Raw genomic sequence first — 15,073 nt, 5'->3', positions numbered from 1 at the left:
CCAAGTGTGCAAAGCTCGTACCAAAGCATAAAGTTCTTTGTCATAAGTTGGGTACCGCAAAGAAGCACCACTCAACTTTTCACTAAAGAACATTAGTGGCTTATGGTTTTGCATTAGTACAGCCCCAATTCCAATCCCACTTGCATCACATTCAATTTCAAAAGTCAAATCAAAGTTCGGTAAAGCAAGTAGAGGAGCATTGCACAACTTATCCTTTAAAACATTAAAAGCATGCTCTTGGGATGTACCCCAAACAAAAGGAACATTTTTCTTTACCAATTCATTTAGAGGTGAAGCTAGGGTGCTAAAGTCCTTAATAAAACGCCGATAAAAGCTAGCTAGCCCATGAAAACTTCGAACCTCCCCAACATTCGTGGGAGTTGGCCATTCGCTAATAGCCTTAACTTTCTCACTATCCACCTCAACTCCTCGACTAGACACAATGAAACCAAGAAAATTAACCCTTTCCATGCAAAAATTACATTTCTTTAGGTTAGCATACAATTTCTCATTTCTAAGTGTAGTCAGAACAGCACGCACATGCATTACATGATCTTCCAAAGACTTCGAATACACAAGTATATCATCAAAATAAACAACCACAAATTTTCCCAAATATTCACGCAATACATGGTTCATCAACCTCATGAAAGTACTAGGAGCATTAGTTAAACCAAAAGGCATAACAAGCCACTCATACAATCCATATTTGGTCTTAAATGCAGTTTTCCATTCATCTCCAACATTCATACGAATTTGATGATACCCAGATTTCAAATCAATCTTAGTAAAGAGACTACAGCCATGCATATCATCTAACATATCATCTAACCTAGGAATAGGATGACGATATTTAACAGTGATCTTATTAATAGCCCTACAGTCTACACACATTCTCCAAGTTCCATCTTTTTTAGGCACTAAAATAACAGGCACACTACAAGGACTAAGGCTTTCGCGTACATACCCATGAGCTAACAATTCATCCACTTGCCTTTGAATTTCTTTGGCTTCAGTAGGATTAGTCCTATAAGCTGGTCGGTTAGGTATGGTAGCACCTGGAATGAAGTCAATCTTATGCTCGATGCCACGAAGTGGTGGCAATTCCTTGGGCATCTCCTCGGGAAACAAGTCCTCAAATTCCTGTAAAAGAGAAACAAAAATACTAGGCAAGGAGGTGTTAAGCTCGTTAGTAAGAAAACAAGACCCTTTGTACAAAAGTACAAGAACAGTCCGTTTCGCCATTAAAACATTCCTAACCTCACTTGAACTAGCATACAAGCTCACCGTTTTGGCTTTTCTCTCATTTTTCCCACTAGGCTGATTGCTACTCCCTTGCTTTTCACTCAAACTTTTTTTTTCTCTCAACTCATTTTCTTTTGTTTCTTTTTCACTTTTTGCTTTTGCATCAGCCTCTTGCCTCTTCTTTTCAAGTTTGCATTGATCAACATGCACATCTTTTGGTGACAAAGGTACAAGAGTAGTTTTTCTTCCATGATGAGTAAAAGAATAGCGATTGGCATACCCATCATACATTACCCGACGGTCAAATTGCCAAGGTCTACCCAACAATATATCCCCGGCATGCATAGGTACAACATCACACAAAACATCATCAACATATTTTCCAATAGCAAAAGAAACAAGAGCTTGTCTACTCACCTTTACCTCCCCACAATCACTCAACCATTGAAGTTTATATGGTCTAGGATGTGGTTTTGTCTCTAAGTTAAGCCTCTTGACCAGAATAGAACTTACAACGTTGGTACAACTACCACTATCAATAATCACACTACAAGGCACAGTTTGGACAAGACACCTAGTGTGAAATAAGTTCTCTCGTTGGTCTAGGCCATCCTCCTTAATTTGAGTACTGAGAGCTCTCCTAGTGACTAAGGACATATGTGTAGGGTCCTCTTCACTATACTCCTCACTCTCACATTCACCATTGTCGTCCTCTTCTACCTCATCTTCCTTCTCATCTTCTGTTACAAACTCTCCTTCTCTAATTATCATAGTTCTTCTATTAGGGCAGTCTCGACTGTAATGTCCTACTCCTTGACATTTCCAGCATTTAATATCCCGATTCCTCACATTAGGTTCATCAACTTTCTCTTTCCCCTTCTTGGAACTCTCTCCTTTCTCAAACTTTTCTTTTGGTTTCTCATATGCCTCTCGATTTCTAAGTTTAGAATCAGCACTCTTACTATCCGTTTTCCATGTAGAAGATGAATGGGAAAAGGGCTTAGTAGAATACCTTTGAGATCGCCTTTGGAGCTGCTTCTCAATTTTGATGGCAAGGTGCAACATCTCTTCGATGTTAAAGTAAGGTTGTAGATCAACCTTATCCGCAATCTCCTTGTTTAAGCCATTAAGAAACCGTGCCATGAGATTCTCCATGTCCTCTTCAAGATCCAGCCGATTCATCAACGTATCCATCTCCTTGTAATAGTCCTCCACAGACTTACTACCTTGTCTCAACACTTGGAGCTTTTGCGCTGTGTCCCTGTGGAAATGTCTAGGAACAAATCGCCTCCTCAACAACTCCTTGAACTCATACCATGAATCGATTGGCGCCTCAAGGTTTCGTCTCCTAATTGACATTAATTTGTCCCACCATGTTACTGCATAATCTTTGAATTGAGCAAGACATAGTCGTACCTTCTTTTCTTCACTGAAATTATGGCAATCAAACACGAACTCCACTTCTTTCTCCCATTGAATGTACGCTTCCGGATCAGTCTTACCATAGAACTTCGGAAGTTTTAATTTGATGTTTCCCAAGTTTCGATCAACTTGAGCATTCGCTCGTGGGGCTCTTTGGAAATTATGATAGCCTCTTCCCCGGCCTCTCCCTCGATCTAAGCCACGACCAACGTGTCTATCACCCCCTCTTGGACCCGCTAAAACTGTAGCCTGATCGTCCTCCCAATGATCGGATCCATCACCTTCATACTCATCCTCATCCATAACACGTGGTGGTGGAGGTGGTGGAACTCTCTCCTGAGCTTGGTTTTGAGTCTCCAACCTTCCTATCCGTTCTGTCAATGCCTCCATGCTACGAATCATTCGTTCAACAGTTCCTTCTAGCGCCTCTCTCCTCCGGGCATCAGAAATATTGCCTTCATCTCCAAGATTAGCCATGCTGTAAAAACAAAATAGAGTGACAAGAAATGGACCTCACAAGCACTCCCTCACTAATTCACTCGTTAGTGAAGTTCACTCGTGTTTAGCCCTCAACACTCAAAATAATGTATCGCTCCCTTACAATCTCTCCCTCACAACTTAGTACACTCTTATGCACTTCAAACAAATCGGTAAGTGAGTCTAGCAAAGTTAAAAGCTATGTGCATTTCAAGTGGTTTAGACAGCACATAAGAACTCAAACAAGAGTGTGATTTTGGGAGTAACCCGAATAACAACAAAGAAACAAGTTAAGAAAAAAAAATAATGGACAGAGTTATAATGGAAGCTAGAAAGAAACGAAAGTAGAGTTAAAGATAAAGATGGTTGGGAATTAAGCAACAAGGAAGTAGCATGAGATTTCAATGCAAGGCTACACAAAGAAGTAATGACAAATGGGGTCTTCTATGTTTTTTTTCTTCTTTCCTTTCGTTTTTTTTTTTTTTTCAGTTATGGATCAGCAAAAGCACAATAATGCTAACAATAAATGCTTTCACGTTCAGTTTTTTTTTTTTTTTTTTATAAATCAATCAGCAAAGTGCACGAATTTCACCACTAAGAAAGTCGAATCATAAGACTTCAAAGAAGACAGATTTGTAGATAAGATCTAGATCTATAATAATGCAGAAGACGAAAATTGGAAAAGATGAATGGAATTGATACTTTTTTTTTTGTAATTTTTTTGACAGAATGCATATGCTTAGATATAATAAAACATAAGCAAGGAACACAGAATTCAAAGAGATAAATGCAAGGAAACATATATCCGATCAAAGAGCCTAATGCTCTGATACCAAAATGTTAAGAAACCCTTGAGAGTTGGATCTAAGAACCTTGCTAACGAACAAGACCCATAGAACTCAATCCCAAAAACCCCGAAAACAAGTATGGAATCAACCCAAGGAAAGTTTTAGAACGGATTACCTTGATGATCAATATCAAGAGTAGAGAAAACTTGTTTCTAAACTCGTGATTCGAATCACTCCACAAGAGGTATGATCAACACCGCTTGAATGATCCTAAGATGCAAATTCTAAAGACACAAGAAATTGCACAAGAAATGGGAGATAAATCTCTCAACCAAGCTAATGAGAAAACTCACTTTTCATTCAACTTCAAATTGTGTTACAACAAGACATCTCAAGGCTATATATAGCCATCCTAACAAGCCATATGAAAAGTCTTAAGCAAATGAAAAGACTTGTAACTTACAAGAAATGAAAAGACTTGTAAATGAAAAGACATAACTTACGAGAAATGAAAAGACAAGCAAATGAAAAGGTTAAGAACATGGAAAGCCAACCAAAATAATTGCAATCCCGTCCATAATGAGGGATGTGAGTGTTTGACTTGGTTTTTGAATTGAATGAGTTGACTTTGACTTGTCTTGATGGAGTTGACTTTGACCTTGACCAAGTGGACTTTAACTTGCCATAAAAACACTTAAAAATGCATAACTTGCACCAAATTGAAGTGCATAGTTCTAACTTCTTGCACATCTTCCTTTATTTCTCTTGTCGAGTTCAAGAACGCTTGGACACGAAGTAGCAAAGCTTGTTGAAGTTTCCTAGCTCTCGATCTTGTAATCGGTCCATGAGGCATAACAACGGTAGCTCCTTGGTTCATATCAAGCAGTTTTATTCATCTCCATTGATTATTACACCGGAAGATGGTAATGATGATTTTATACTGGTTTCACGAGGACATTGTTCAAATATGCCAGAAACAGAGGATACCGACAACGAAGTGGTGAGAATAGATACTCAGGAACCTTCCCCATTGGATACACCTACAGAAGGAGCGTTTTGTAGTCACCAAGAGTTGCCTACTGGGGCAACTGGATCTACTCCGTTGGCAACGGATGAGTATGTCACACTGATGGCCACTCTACCAGGGGTAAGGGATGCTCACACTATTCCTTCTAATACAGTTAACCCGCTTGGGTGTGATACAGGTAGATCCAAGGTTGGGGAGAATAGTACTCAAGAACCTACCAGCGAAGAAGATCTTGAGGACACGCAGACGATAAGGGAAATGTTCCAATACAAGAGGCGGGAGAGAAAGAGTTCAAAACGTCGTGCAGTTCAGGCTAAGAAGCCAACAGTGCCCGCGAATGAACCTAAAACGAGAGCTGCGAAAGCTAAAGCAGCTGAAGCTAAGAAGAAGGTAGTGGCACCTGGGCCAGTTGATACAATTGAACTAGACTTGTCTGAGGGAGAGGAGGTCGAGACGAAATGGAACGCGGCAAATTTAGCCACTCGAACTTCATTAATGAAATCCCGTAAGATTATGACAGAATTGGGATTCGATCTCACTCTAGGAGATGTGCCTGATGATTGGAGGGAGACCGCTAGAGACAAAGAGTGGAGACCACTCATTCAGCCCATACAATGTGAGGCTTTGGAGTTAGTCAGAGAGTTCTATGCTGCTGTCCATCCCCAGTCACATATAGCCATAGTGCGCGGGAAGGAAATACGGTTTGATGCCACTCAGATCAACTACACCTTTAACATTAAGAATATCAGAGATGCTGTGGGCAATAAGATGTTAGTGACTCCGACTCTAGCACAGCTTGATGAGGCTTTAGAATGTGTTGGGAAGCCCTCTGCCACTTGGGATTTGACTACTCATGGCAAGGTACGACTAAAACCCGAGGATGTTTCCCTAACTGCTGCAGGATGGTTATACATAGTCAAAAACAGAATTCTGCCAACGGAGCATGATGAGCATGTCACTCAGGATAGGGCACTGCTGGTTTATGCCATGCTAAAGGGCATAGATGTGAATTATGGAGAATTGATCAATACTAGTATCCATGAGTGTGCCCACCGAACACGTGGTAAGCTTTATCACCCACGTTTGGTCACTTCTTTATGCTTGCGACAAGGTGTACAGCTCCCTGAGGATCAAATTAAGAGAGATGCCCCAATTGTGGAAGAGAAGAATATTCGGCGTATTATCGCCCATGCGTTACAAAGAAGGGAAGGTACTGGGATGTCTCCTACATCGGAGATCCGTCGTCTTCGAGAGGAGAACCAACAGCTGCGAGATCAGGTTCGAGAAGTCGTGCAACATATCTACAACTTGAGGGCTTCATTGGATTTTGCGGTTTTACCTTCATGGCCTCCAGCGCTAGCTGCTATCCTTGGTCATCTATCTCCCAGTACTGACACTGATCCTAGTCCACAACCTCCGACTTCATGAAGGGGAGGTTCCTTCTTTGCTATTTTTTTTTTGTGTTTTCTTCTTTTGGTTAATGACGTAGTTTGCATATTCTAGCATTACTACGCATGTTTTTTTTGTATTGATTATGTTTCGAGCTCAGTTGAAGCATGAATAAATTAGTATCGTTTATCTTCTGATCACTTAAAGTATGCCTTCACTTAACCTTAGTTTAGCTTTTCACATGCCTATTTTGAAGCATCTGTGCTGTGCATGTGATTTCATGTCGATGATGATTATAAGAGATGGTTGAGTTTTCTGTTCTATGCCTGACTAAGCTTTGAGCTATTTCCTTTGTTTATGTGATAAACTCATTTTCTTTTATGTCTTTTTTATCTTTACAGACTTTAAGCTTTTTCTTTGCCCCTATATAGGAAGTCCTTGTCCTTTTTACTGTTAAGCTTTTTTTTCATCTGATGCAAAAGTCTTTTCCCAGTGAGGACACTGTCTCTCTTAAGTTTGGGGGGGACAGTTGTTGTGTCAGTCGTTGTTTCAGAAAGATAAGGTGTTATTTATATTTGAAAATCATGTTATTTTCTTTTGAAAAAGAGTCAGTTGGAAAAACAAATGCTATTAAAAAAAGAAAGTGTTGAAAAAAAAAACACAAAACAAAAAAAAACAATAAAAAAAAATTGCAAAAGAGTAAAAAGAGTCTTGTTGAGAGAAAATAAGAGTGGGGAAAAGACTTGTGTTAGAAAGAAAAGAGTGGTAAAAACAATGAGAGTTAAAGAAAATGTATTTATGATTCCCGAGTCCTACTGTAGACACCCATTTAGTTTTAGGTTGGGTGTTGACTTTGAAAATAGCAGTAAAGATGGTGATAAGTGACTTCGTGTTTCTCATTGTCGTCGTTTTATGACCTAGCTGTTAGTTCAGAGTCTTTCTACGAGTAGCTGTGGTTGAAACCAATGTTAGTGTGTGAAAACCTCAGGGGCTAGTAGCCGGTCTTTCAGATGTAAAAGTCTTAGTGTAAAAAGGGAGTGTGCAGATTCCTTAGGGGTATTTGAAAACGTTTTTTGTTTTTGAAAGGAAAAAGGATTTTGAAAGAGAAAGTTTTTATCATTTCAAACTTGGTTTATAGTGACTAAGTTTACAAAGGCAATAGAATGGTAGGCTTTGACATCTTTTCCCTGAGACAATTTATGATTGAACATCTCGGTTGCTTTCGCTTTTCCTTGTCCATGTGTTAGAAAGCTGATTAAAGTTGCTAAGTTTTACTTGAGGACAAGCAAAAAGTTAAGTTTGGGGGTGTGATTACGCTTGTTTACATGCGTAAAAAGAAGGTTTTAGATGCTGTTTTTACAATGTTTCAGCTTTGTTTAGGATTTTTCTCGATCGTTTGAGTTCCAATTCATGCAAAATTCATATATTATGGTTTGTGGTTGGCTTATATTGTATTTATGACATTTTAGGACCATTTGGGAGTGCAAATTAATCAAAAGAAGCAAAAAGACGGAAAAACCATCATGGGAGGCGCCAGGCGCCTGGGAAGCCTGCAGAAAAACTGGTTTTCTTCCAACTTTGCCCTTAATGAAACGCGTCTTCCAATGCGTTTTGGTGGTTCCAACCGATGTATTCGTGTAGAAGAAGTGTTCCACTATCAGTTTGAGCACGATTTGGTCAGTCAAAAGAGTTGGAAATGGGTGATTCACCATCGTTTTAGGACCTACCTAACCAATTCTGCACAGCTATAAATTCCAGCAACTTCTCCACCAAATTCATCAAGCCTTGCTTCCTTCTCTTGATCATTTTTAGTGTTTCTTTGTTGCTTTCTAAGTACTTTTGAGTTGCTTTCATTAGTTGCTTTTGGTTTTTAAATCCCGAGCACTTTACATTCCTTTATTGAGCTTTGTTTTGTTTCCATTTGTACTTAGTTATTTTCTACTTATTCAAATATATAAAAATCTAGCACTTTGCTTCTCTTCTCTTTGCCTTTACTTTATTTTTAGTTAAGAGAGTTGTGTTTTTGGAGGAAAGAGCACGTGACACTCCCCCTTGCTTGAAAGAGAAGGGCGAAGCTCTCAATCCCGATAAAAACTCTCCGTTAGTTAACTTTTGTTTTTCACACATGCATTCCACATTCAACCATTTTACTTGCTGTATTTTCTTCAATATGTCTTTCTAAATTCCCGTCTCTAGCCCGGTTATGGATAGTTAGCCTTTTATGTCTAAAAAGGGTTGCTAAGAAGTAGTGTTTTTGCTTTCCATTCATTGCTCAACATGTTTTCCCAAAAAGTTAGGATTTAGAGAAGGCCACTGTAAGTCTTAACAAGTCAATACTGAAAAGGTTGCTTATTTGCATTGTTGAGTGGTTAAACCGAGGAGAGGAGCGCCTTAGACATAAGGGTTTCGCTTAAGTAGCCTAGACATAGGACCTTAACCCGAGGTTGCGACTATTTCCATCCTAAAACTAAGATATCTCTCATAATAGACATATTAGGGAATGTCTTAGGACTTTGAACTTGCTTAGACATAAGTCAAGTGAGAAGCGTAGTCGTTGGTTTCTAAAGTAAAATGCATATTATCCTTAGCATGTCCTTGATTCTTTGCTGGCTAACTTGAAGTAATTCGGGCTAGGTTTTATCATTATAAGTCCAAATCCCAAATCCAAAACCATTATTTGTGACCACTTCCCATTTTACAAGAATCACTCATTTCAACATTCACTATTCTTTAAAACTTTAGAGTTAGGAAATTATTTAGAAGTCCTTGAGGATCGATACTTGGATACTCCATCCATTTTATATTACTCTGACAGGTGTGCGCTTGCATCTATATAATTGTTACCACGCTTAGTGCGTACGTTCAGCATAAACGCCCAGTCATATATGACTGGTATTCATGTTTGTTGTCTGTAACTTTAGGAACTTACTGATATTGTATGGTTGGAAGTGATTAGGATTTGTTATGTTGTGAAAAACATGATATGTGAAGAATGTCATAGGGTTGTTTGTTGAAGCTTTGTGTGCGCTATACTGTGAGCAGGTTGGTTGTTGTCAAACTTTGTGTTTTTGAGATCTGTGATGCATTGAAATCATACTAGTGGTTGTGTCGTGATGGGTGTTGTGGTGGTTGGTGCTATTAGGGAAGTAGTACTGAAATCTTGATTGGAGGCTAGAAATGTTATGTGGAGTTATAAAAGTTATGAAGTGAATGGGTGAGTGTCAGGGCCTCGGGTATAAATGGTCGAGGGCTGATACGTCACTAATTGGGTATCGAAGCCTCGGGTATAAATGGTCGGGGGTCGATGCGAGGAGTCTTTCGAAAGGAGAACTATTGGGGCCTTGGGTAAAAATGGTCAAGGGCCAATAGTTGAAAATACATCGAGGCCTCATGTATAAATGGTCGAGGGTCGATGCACTAGTGTCGGGGCTCTGGGTATAAATGGTCAGGGGCCGACACTACCAACAGAATGGTCTTGGAAAGCTTGAATAGCTGAGGTGAACATAGATGTACTTGAGGTGTTAGGGAGCCAAGTGGACGGTAGTTGTTTTTATATGATTGTGGTTAGCACCGGGTCTTATAGAGCATGTTTATGGTTGAATGTATAATGTAATAGTAGAGCATGTCTATGGTTGTTCGCCTACTGTAATGATAGAGCATGACGATGTATATTTCCTTTATGGTTATGAGCATGATGTTTGTGTGTGCTTGGTGAGGGCTACTAACGGAGTATATTTTATATACTCACCCCCCCTTCTACAATGATTGTTTCAGGTGAAGGACTCGTGGGTGATGGGACGGAGGAGACATGACGAGCGAGGACCATAGGCTGCTTAGTTATTCCTGTTTAGTTTAAGTCATTGGTTAAGGCCTTATGTTGTGGCTAATAAACGGTTTATTTGTTTTTGAATAATTGTGATATTTTTTTCCTTGTGGTTAGTTTTGCTTCGGGATAGGTGCCTATTTGAGTTTTATTCCATTTGTTTAGTTTGATATAGATTGAATAATAAACTTGCCTCGTGAAGTGGTTCACGAATGTTGTTGAATGTTATTCCATGAGATTGATTTACCATTAAATTGATGAGGATTGAAACTTGATTTTATAAGTTTGTGTGCATAGGAAGTTGGCAGGATCTAGTCGGGGTTAAATTTGATTAGCTGGGTAGTTAATGTTACCTAGAGGTGTGCGGAAAAATTCTGGGTCGTTACACAAGCGCACACGGTCACAAGTAATACTTGAGAGTAAACCAAGGTCGAATCCTCAGGGATGCTTTCAAAATCGATTTTAAAGAAGTGAATGGTTCAAACATGCAATTGTGTTTTATGGAGAAAATAGTGATGAAATGTTGTTGTTTGGGTTTTAAGTATCAAGCAATTTAATAAAACTCAACATCTTTGCTTCCTACCTTAGTTTTGATGTAAAACATAGGAAATACACACTGTGGGAAAATGCACCAGGCACAATTCTAGTTTTTCTTGGGAAACTGAGTTCTACTCCTTTACTACCACTTTTGGCTACTGCAGAGGCTAGGGTAACCTACAAAGAATAAAGCAATCAATTAGTCTGGTAAGGGATTATGCTGGGAAATGCAGTTGAGTTACAAGAGCTTACTTAATCTAACAAACTCCATGGGAACTTCACAGGAAGGAACCCTTTAAGTGGTAGTCATCAACCAATTATCTGAAACATAAAACCATTTTTGCTTCCAATGTTTTATGGAAGTTGGACCATTGACAATAGAGGTAAAGCCCTTCTCCATTACGAGGCCATTCACTAACTTAGCAAGGCCTGGGAGACAGCTCAAGTAAAAATGTCCAAGGGCCCTAGAAGATTTCTTAATGGTATGTACAGCTAGCATTTGATCAATAGTGAGAATGATGGGATGTGAATCCCGGAGCGGAAACGGATTTCCGTTGCTGATTTTCGGGATACAAAATCGAATTTTACAGAAGAAAAATACAGGGGAAAAACAAACCTTTGAAGAACTTTTCTTCAGTGAATTCCCCTCGAACACCACCACCGGATCTTCCTCGCCATCCTCTTGGGTCTCGGGATCGTGCTTGTGGTAGCACCTTGATAGAAGAGAGGGAGAGATCGAGAGAATTTTTTAGAGAGATCTGGGAGTTTTTTCTTGTTCTGTCTGTAACCCCTTCTATCTAATTCTTCAACACTTGGAGAAGAAGAAGGGTGACGTGGGGTAACTCCCCACGTCACAAAACCTCCCACTGCCCTGCAATTTTGGAGGGGAGTTAATATTAATATTAATATATAATAATAATTAAAAAATATATATAATATATATATATATAATTAATTAATCAAATTAATTAATATAATTAATTATTAATCCAATTAATAATTAATAAATATATATATACATAAATAATTAACACTTAATTATTTATCATAAAATTAGAATCATATTCTAAAACATTTATCTCGTATGACCTATAGTTTTAATGTACATCTTATGCACATTATTTTTAACCTATAGTTTTAATATGAATCTCATTCAAATAATATCTCTCATAATATATAGTTTTAATTTACAATTAACTATATATATTATAATGTCTCAATAATCCCTTAAGTAATTTGAACAATTCAAATTCTTCCAAAAATTTGATCCTCGTTTTACTCGTTATGAGCTAGCAAGGGGACCTAATGGACCTACAGATTCGAAGCTCCAACGATGCAAGATTAATCGGTCAAACTCATCGACCAAGTTAATCTAGATTCGTTAACTACGGGTCATTCCACTAAAGACCCGCAGTTGCACTCTTTTCACTGCAGAATGTTTTCGTGTCCATGGATATACGACCATTAATGACGAGTCAATCCTTCACGAGTGTTCGTAACTCAAGTTGGGTCAAATTACCGTTTTACCCCTGAGTTACATCTTACTCCTTAAACACCACTGCTCCTCTAATAAACAACCCGGTTATGGTCCAACCAATAACCGGAAGTCCCTCTCGGTCAATGAGAGGGTGGTGCCCCTTGTTCAAGTCTCGGAGTCAGCATTTAAGGGAACACTCACCTACTTCCCTAAAGTCGGGGAGGAGTGAATTTTATCTTGTGAAGTTATGTTCCGAGATCCCCACTCGGGCCACTCTCACCCATACAGATCAAAGAACGAGCCTTCACGGGCAGGAGTCCATAACTCACTCAGGATTGAGAATGAGTTGCCTGGTCATCCTAAGAAATGACAATCTATTAGTTAACGGTGTTACAACTAAAGATTGTCTATTTCACGGTCCGGTCTTATACAAACTCATTGTATAGGATACCCCCACTCGCATGTTTCCACACGAACGACCTGGATCGAGTCGTCTATAACCTTTACAGAGCGGGCCGTATCCATAGTGTTGCCAGGATAAGGTACCCAGCCTTATCCATATACTATAGACCCTTTAGGTTATTCACAGGACATTATCCATTCATATATCAGGGGTATATCAAATATATACCCCGTATATCAACTATATACCCAGTATATATACTGTCCCGATTACATCATAAATAACCTTGGATGTTTAGTTTATTGGATTTTGGACAATGCAAAGCTATGATTCAACAACAACTTTATTGAATAAAACTTTATTAAATCGACATTTGTTTTTACAAAATACAAACTACGAGTTTATGGCAACACACCCAACAGAGAAAGCAACTCTTATCCCTGCAAAAATGCCACCAAAAGGTACCAAAATCCCATTAGACTGCCCCAGCCATTTGGAGTCAATTGGGCAGGGGCACGATTGGTAGCATTAAGGAAGTATTGGGTAAAAGGTGTAGAGGTAACCTAACCCCGTATTCAAACATTTGGGGGTAAAAGCTAACATAACCTACGGGTGGTCTATCAATCATTTCGCCTTCATAGGAACCCTTAGTTCAATATCACTCATAATCGAATAGTTGTATCTAAAGATTCCCAATAATCCCTCGAAACAGTTCGAGTGAAAATAATCGGAATTATCGTCGCTACTTTATGAGGATTTACCCCGTGTACGACGACTGGGCTTCCTATTTATAAATGAACTCTCATGAATGGGACTATGAGAAGAAGACGATTTATGAGACCTAGAGTCAAACGAATACTGCTCACCAGCAATTGGGGAAAGAAAAGTTTAATTGAATTTAGAGTAAGAATTACCTACTAATGAAAAGACGGCGAAGCCAACAAACTCAAGTGGTTCGAAGCGGTAGAGGGTGAAATCCCTTGCCCTGAGCGTGTTGAGGGAAGAAAATCAAGATTAATAGAAAAATGCGCACTAAACAAGAAATAAATACTCGACGGAAAATGGACTAGTTCGGAAGAATGGGGAAATTTAGCTTGATTTCTGATGACGTGAGCGAATTTTGCCTCCGAATTAATCACTACTCCGGAAACATCCAATAGTTCTCGAATCTTCCCAGAGTAGGGGCTATTGTTAAGTGCTCTCTCTCTTAAAGAACAGGTAATTGAAAAGAAAATCTCCTTGGAGCAGAAGGGGACGCATGCGTGAGCCACGTGCTTTATTAATCCAGTTCGGACAAATGCCGAACAAGGCGCACGTCAATTGGACGGGAGCAGTTATCCAAAATCCCAGTAATCCAACTGATCCCCCCATTATGCCTGTAAATTCCTATAATTGTGGAGAGGAAAACTGCCAATTCAAATTCAAAATGAACCTCTCTTACGCCAGTGCAATGGTTACTTCTGAGACCCTATGAATACTTCTAAGAAAGAGTATGGAGGGGTGATCTTATTTTTTCCAATTCAAATTCAAAATGAACCTCTCTTACGCCAGTGCAATGGTTACTTCTAAGACCCTATGAATACTTCTAAGAAAGAGTATGGAGGGGTGATCTTATTTTTTCCAATTCAAATTCAAAATGAACCTCTCTTACGCCAGTGCAATGGTTACTTCTGAGACCCTATGAATACTTCTAAGAAAGAGTATGGAGGGGTGATCTTATTTTTTCCAGATTCCTATCTTTATGTACTAATACTGACAAAAGTTTTGGAGTGTTGATTTCCTTTTGCGGGTTCTTTATCTTTGAGTGTTATCGAAGATTTATTGTGACTATCGAAAATTATTCGGTACGGACATTAATCTTTTATAGTAACATACATCTTATTTTGTTATTAACATATCATATTTATATTTTAGGGTTAAAAATACATTTTTTATTGACTTTTCATTTAAATTGAAACTATTAATTGAAAATTATAAATTTTTTATGGTGGTTGGTTATAAATTCTAATTGACTCCTAAAAAATATTAAATATTTTATTTTAAGTTAAATATTTTTATGTAATATTTAAAATTAAGACAATATATTTGTATTATTGTTACTAAAAAAAATAAGATAATAAACATGTTAAATCTCTTATAGAATTTGAACCTAGAAAACGTTTGAGTTACCAAATTTAAAAGAAAATACCCTTTTTTTTTTGCAAAGTACACTAAAAGTTTAAATAAAAAAATATAATAATACTAATTATAAAAAAACATTAACAAATACAAAATCTATTATTACATAATAATATAGTAATTATAAAATAAAGAAAAACAATAGTAAAAAAACACTAAATCAATACACACATTCTTGAAGATAGACAAATATCATACTTTATCAAAATAGCATTGTAACTACCCAAACTTACGAATTGAAAAAAAAAACCCTACACAAACATTTTAAATAACAAAACATAATAATACTAATTATAAAAAAATATTA

This window comes from Momordica charantia (genome assembly GCF_013281855.1).
Source record: "Momordica charantia cultivar OHB3-1 chromosome 10 unlocalized genomic scaffold, Mcharantia_2.0 BLBB01000010.1, whole genome shotgun sequence".
Taxonomy (NCBI): domain Eukaryota; kingdom Viridiplantae; phylum Streptophyta; class Magnoliopsida; order Cucurbitales; family Cucurbitaceae; genus Momordica; species Momordica charantia.
Note: the sequence above shows the minus strand (reverse complement) of the source record.